Here is a 6,812-nt window from a genome sequence, read left to right as displayed (position 1 = left end):
ATATATGTACATATATACATACACTCACCGGCCACTTTATTAGGTACACCATGCTAGTAACGGGTTGGACCCCTTTTGCCTTCAGAACTGCCTCAATTCTTCGTGGCATAGATTCAACAAGGTGCTGGAAGCATTCCTCAGAGAGTTTGGTCCATATTGACATGATGGCATCACACAGTTGGTGCAGATTTGTCGGCTGCACATCCATGATGCGAATCTCCCGTTCCACCACATCCCAAAGATGCTCTATTGGATTGAGATCTGGTGACTGGGGAGGCCATTTGAGTACAGTGAACTCATTGTTATGTTCAAGAAACCAGTCTGAGATGATTCCAGCTTTATGACATGGTGCATTATCCTGCTGAAAGTAGCCATCAGAAATTGGGTACATTGTGGTCATAAAAGGATGGACATGGTCAGCAACAATACTCAGGTAGGCTGTGGCGTTCCAACTATGCTCAATTGGTACCAAGGGGCCCAAAGATTACCAAGAAAATATTCCCTACTCCATTACACCACCACCACCACCAGCCTGAACCATTGATACAAGGCAGGATGGATCCATGCTTTCATGTTGTTGACGCCAAATTCTGACCCTACCATCCGAATGTCGCAGCAGGAATCGAGACTCATCAGACCAGGCAACGTTTTTCCAATCGTCTATTGTCCAATTTCGATGAGCTTGTGCAAATTGTAGCCTCAGTTTCCTGTTCTTAGCTGAAAGGAGTGGCACCCGGCGTGGTCTTCTGCTGCTGTAGCCCATCTGTCTCAAAGCTCGACGTACTGTGCGTTCAGAGATGCTCTTCTGCCTACCTTGGTTGTAATGGGTGCTTATTTGAGTCACTGTTGCCTTTCTATCAGCTCTATCAGTCTGGCCATTCTCTGACTTCTGGCATCAACAAGGCATTTCCGCCCACAGAACTGCCGCTCACTGGATATTTTTTCTTTTCCGGACCATTCTCTGTAAACCCTAGAGATGGTTGTACGTGAAAATCTGAGTAGATCAGCAGTTTCTGAAATACTCAGACCATCCCTTCTGGCACCAACAGCCATGCCACGTTCAAAGTCACTCAAATCACCTTTCTTCCCCATACTGATGCTCGGTTTGAACTGCAGGAGATTGTCTTAAACCATGTCTACATGCCTAAATGCACTGAGTTGCCGCCGTGTGATTGGCTGATTAGAAATTAAGTGTTAACGAGCAGTTGGACAGGTGTACCTAATAAAGCGGACGGTTAGTGTATATGGCGGAAAACACAGACAAGACTGAAAAGGCAGTTTCTGCTCTTCCACTCCTCTTCAAAATAAACTGCTGCATTTTAAGCCTAAAGAACTATTCTATTTGATAGAACAATATGTCTATATGCTGTCATAGCAGTTTCATGGCGCATTAAGCCCCTAAACGATTTTTATTTTCTCCGTTTTACCCCAGAAATCCCTGTTTACAGGCGTCGCGCAACCGTTTTTGTTTCAACCTAGCCATAAAAAGAAGGTAAGTAATCTTATTTATTATTCGAAATGTCTGTCATTTTTAGCTTAGACTCATTAATTGATGTCTCATATTTAGTTTAAAAAAAAGACTTTAAAAAATTATTCACTCGCATATTTTAAACTCTAAACAAATTACGTCACAATGAAAAAATTTGCGTCTGTAAAAAAATCACGGATATCTACCTCATAACTATCGCTTCATCGTATTTTTTTTGTTACTGTCGCATTTTCCCCGATATGTTAGATGATAAATAATCGATCCAAACAAAGAAAAATTGAAGAAAAAATGTTTAAAAGGGTAAATATATGAAAAAGAAAATCTCGACCACTCCTTGATGTCTGCGATTTCTGTATCACGACCCTTGTTATATTACCATGTTTCACCCATAAAATCCCCTTAATGTTTTATGCAAATCCACAAGATTTTCCATATAGTGGCCTTTGCTAGAGAAATGTGACGTCGCCGACTTCCGCCCAAATAGTGGTAGCCATCTAAAGGATCAATATGTGTCATGGACTAGACAGATGAGGACAACAAATGTGTCACATTGAGACAGTTTTATTTTTTTTATTGAAAAGGTTGGAGAAGACTTCAGTGCGTGTGTGTGCCCCATTGTAGTACTGCCGCAGTACTATATAAGGTTGACAAAATTCAGGGTTCCAAAACAGAATGCAGGTTGAGCTACCAGGGCAGTAGAGAAGGCAGAAGTCAGGCGGTTCCAGATTCAGAATCAGATTTGGGGAGCTAGGCAGGCAGGTAACATGCAGGCTTCACAGATGGTCTGCCAGAGTGGAATTGGAAAAAAAAAAAAAAACGGCTTTAGATACACAGGTTAATCGTAGAGTGAAAGCAGTGCTATTGGCTGGTCAACGAGGAGGTGAAGTGAGATCAGGTGGGGCTAATTGAAGACAATCACAGTAAGCAGGAACAGGGGCCATGACATGACCGTGTCTTGCTCAGATCTAGTCAAAGCCTTAAAATAGCGGTAAAGTCATAGTATTTTTCGTACATTACGGTAAAACTTGTTGAAAAAATGTGTTGTTGAGATGCCGTTTTTTTTTTTTTTTTTTTTTTTCACAGTGCTGGCTAAAAGTTTTGGCATCCCTGCAATTCTGTCAGATAATGCTCAATTTCTCCCAGAAAATGATTGCAATTACAAATGCTTTGGTAGTAATATCTCCATTTATTTTTCTTGCAATGAAAAAATACAAAATAGAATGGAAAAAAAAAATCATCATTTTACACAAAACACCAAAAATGGGCCGGACAAAAGTATTAGCACCCTCAGCTCAAGGGCGTAGGTTTGGTCTCAACATTGGTAGGGACGATATAACAGCATATCTTGCATATACACATAGAAATTGAGCATTATCTGACAGAATTGCAGGGGGTGCCAATACATTTGGCCAGCAGTGTAACTTTTATAACCTTTATTTACATATATACGTGCAAAAAGAAGAAGATACGATGAGTAAATACCGGCCTTTTTTTCCCCTACCTTTTGTTTTTGTGAACGGTTTCTGTATGATGAATACTCTTGTTACAACCCTAAGAAGTGCAGTATAATTGGCTTCAATTATTGCCCTTATCCATTACATATTACTCTGCAACGCTATTACATTAAATCTGGTAGCCAATTTCTTCGAAATCGAAATGTATGTGTGTTTCTGGTCTTATCTCACAAATTGCCAGAAAGCCTGATCTCATTTGTCTTCAAATTTGCATTAATTTAGGTATCATCAGATGACGCCTATCCAAATTTGGGGCCTGTTGTGTTTGGGTTCCCTGCATGAACATAATGTTCAACTATTGCACTATATGCTTACATGTTTTTATTGATAAGAGGGTGATGTGTGTGAAGAAAGTACAGAAAACTGATGAAACACATATGGTATATAGAGAACACAAAGCTGGAACGTGCATGTGCTACAGCTACACCATCTAACTTTGCTCCTCTAATGATAACCTCGTCACGAACAGGATTCGAACCTGTGAGGGGAAACCCCATTGGATTTCGAATCCAACGCCTTAACCTCTCGGCCACCGGGACGACCTACAAGGTACCTCCTTATTAGAACATGTGACGTGACTCTAGTATTTGCCATAATTTAAAGACAGCTTACACACTTCCGCTGCCTGTCTCTCTCCTTGTCTGTCCAACGGTCTCTCGTTTGTCGGATTTGTTTAGCCCATTCTTCATGGCGAACAGCATCATTTGGAAACCCAAATAGGCTCACACCACTCTCCCTGGTGTAACAACAAAAGCCTGCAGCACATCAGACTGGCATGACGTGAAAAATAAAGGGAAAACTCCACAAAAATCCTCAGAACTTCAACATAACAAATGTGGCTGCCAGGTGAAGCGTTCATTTGCTCAAGTGGCATACGGCTTCTTCTTCAATCTGAGATTCTGGGATGGAAATCACTCATTTTCATGGCGCGGAATTAAAGAAGTTGGAATAAACATCGATAGCGTCTGCACATAACCAAGCAGTCTATTTCATTCAGGAGCATAAAATATCACGTGTTGTATGAACTAAACATGCTTTTTTCGTGTCATTTACACTTTAAATTCTTCTGTAAAATGTTTTAATAAATTCAAGAATCTTTTTTGTTGTTGCCTTAGTTCAGTGCTTCTCAATTATTTTCTGTCACGCCCCCCCCAAGGAAGACGTAAATGTTTCGCGCCCCCCCCAAACTCTCTGCCGACACTGTAAATAGTGTCATTTGTCTATAAAATTACTATTATAAATACGCATCTGCCTAACATTGTGTCCTTTTTTTCTAATAAAGAAAAAAAGTAACATAGATCAACTTATAATAAAGTATAACTTTATTAACATTGTTTTGTTTGTAACAGAGAAGACTTGACGTGCATCAATTTGCCTGAATTAAAAAAAAAAAAATTCACATCCAAACTAAAAAATACACTCAAGGTACATTTTTGACCATTTGATACAGAAAAATAAAATGTAATAAAATCAGTAAATAATACCAAATTAAAATTGATTAGAAACATTCACTCATGAGGACAATGTGCCAAAAAATTTGACCGAAAAAACAAATCTGAATAAAAGGGGGATAAAAGTGTCCTTGGACAGGAGAGTTTTTATTTTTGCTGCTCACAGTATTTACCTCCTTTGCAATGGTGTGGAGTTATTTTGCAATTAGCAGGCTAACAATGCTCACTGGCTTACTGATATAACACTGACAAAGCAGGACGATTGTTGGCAATATTCGGCACGTTTTCACTGAAAAAATCAAGCGGCTTAACAATGAGATTGGTAGCCTGGTACACCAGACTCACCGCTGTTCCAGCTATTGAGTCTGGCCACCATTCCCGCGGATACAATTTCCAGGGCGGAGCAAGCCACAGCAAACAGACAGCGGAGTGGACCAATCAGCGACGGGCAGGGCAGATGTCACGTTATTAAAGCGACGAGGGCAGGACCAGGGACTTGCGCGCGGAAGTAAACGTACGAGGAGAGCGGAGTTTATTCAACATGGCTAGCGCGGGACAGACTTGTCAATGACTCTTGTCTATGTGTTTTTGGTAATTTAAAACTGATTTTACCTTGAATTGGAACATATTCTCGGCTCTCCTGTTCAGCTTTGTTGTGGAGACGACTTCCGACGCGCAAGAGTGACGTTGCTCGTTAAAAACACGTCACGCAAATAAACGAATCTGATTTGTCGATTGATTTTGTACCTGCTCGAAAAGGCTGTTAATGGGATCGTTCCCAGACTATTTCTCTCAGTGTTTGAAAAATACAGGGAGAAAAGTCTGGCAGAGCCAGGCAATGAGATTGGGGTCTAATGTCTTTAAGTGGCGTCTTAATTGATTTGGCTTCTTGCTGTCTGCTATAATTATTTTTAGACACAGTAAACAGTGGTCTTTCATCATCACCCCCTGTATTAAAAGTCAAAGCTAAAAGGCAAACGGCACGAAAAAAGCGCATTCACGGCGGCCGAGGTAGAACCGTAGGTGAGGGCAGTCGTCGTGACGATCCCAAGCCGAAAATGGCACTTCTCGGGCGGCGACGTGAAAACCGGACAAGACAGTGGGTCGCTGCGTGAGTGAGTCCGGTCGGAAAACGGCTTTCGAAAACGGCGGTGGCACACTGCTCTTCATATCTGTTGTCTGTGTGTGCTGAGTGCTCTTCCTTAGTTCAAAAATACTGCGCGCACTCAGAAAATGAGAGCGCTACTGCCACCTACTGAGTGGATGTGCAAGTACACTTTATTCCAGTACGGCAAAAAAAACCAAAAAAAAAAACATGTTCCCCGAGTTCACATGCGCCCCCCCTGGCATTGCTCTGCGCCCCCCCAGGGGGGCGCGCCCCACTATTTGAGAAGTACTGCCTTAGTTGATGATCAAACCGTCCAGGCACTGAGAAAGCAAAGCGGCCTTAAGCTATGAGGTCCCCTCCATGTTACTTCTCAACTGGGGTCATAGTTTTGTTTTAAATGGTTGAATACTGGGCGGAGAGTACCAAACAGGTACATACCAATTCAACTTGTGTTTCATCTTATTGCCATTGCAGTCTTTGGATAGCTGTTAATACATACATGCGATCGGAATAATAGTACTAAAATTCAGCTTTGAGGTAGATTTTCCATCTGCCATTTTGTCTTATTCCCTAAAAAAAATCCCTATAAAAGCAATTTGTATCATACAGATAGAATATTTCTGCTGCCTAATAAGAGTTAAAAATCATGAATGAATCAAAGACTTATTCATAGTGAACTAAACAAAACATAGAGGCAGTCTGCTATGTGTCGTGGTAAATATGACTCATTTTACCACAGTGGATGTAGGTTAGCCGTGGAATTCTGAGGAACCACAAGCTATCTGACCGATGCTGTAAACTACGCTGGTAAACTGTCACTGTAACCTGAGAACCTTTTCACACATAAATGCAGCTCATTGTCAGAGTTGTGGTGTTGATGGAAGGGAACCTGTGTGATGTTGGTACCTGACACTTCTCTGTCATTTCTGAAGGAAATGTGTGTGAGGCCACCCACTCACTAGTTCTAGTGAGACAGTTGTTGCGCTTTCAGTGAATGTGACGCTTGCTGATTGTCATAGCGTGGGGTCATTTGCTGTGATGTAAAAGAAAACTAAGAATCACATTAAAGGACCACTGCAGTTTTATGAAAGCATTATTTTCCTTTTTTCTATTATCACCATCAGGATCTGGCTATTTACTTAGGTGAATATTTATTCTAGTAAAAAAATTTTAACCTGTCCTGTTCAGCTGCTTTGAGACGGAGAAAGGGAATCTGAGTGTCTTTATGGACTGAAGTTTTAATGTATCGC

The 6,812-nt window shown here is 41.1% G+C and overlaps 1 non-coding gene across 1 annotated transcript; it reads right to left on the bottom strand.

Moving 5' to 3' along the window:
- Positions 1-3,460: 3,460 nt before the first annotated feature.
- On the bottom strand, positions 3,461-3,542 carry trnas-cga (transfer RNA serine (anticodon CGA)). The gene has a single exon. It is a non-coding gene; the product is annotated as a tRNA-Ser (tRNA).
- Between the last annotated feature and the right edge of the window lie 3,270 nt (positions 3,543-6,812).

The sequence above is a fragment of the Corythoichthys intestinalis genome, chromosome 4 (genome assembly GCF_030265065.1).
Source record: "Corythoichthys intestinalis isolate RoL2023-P3 chromosome 4, ASM3026506v1, whole genome shotgun sequence".
NCBI classification, from domain to species: Eukaryota; Metazoa; Chordata; class Actinopteri; order Syngnathiformes; family Syngnathidae; genus Corythoichthys; species Corythoichthys intestinalis.
Note: the sequence above shows the minus strand (reverse complement) of the source record. Positions and strands in the feature narration are given on the sequence as shown.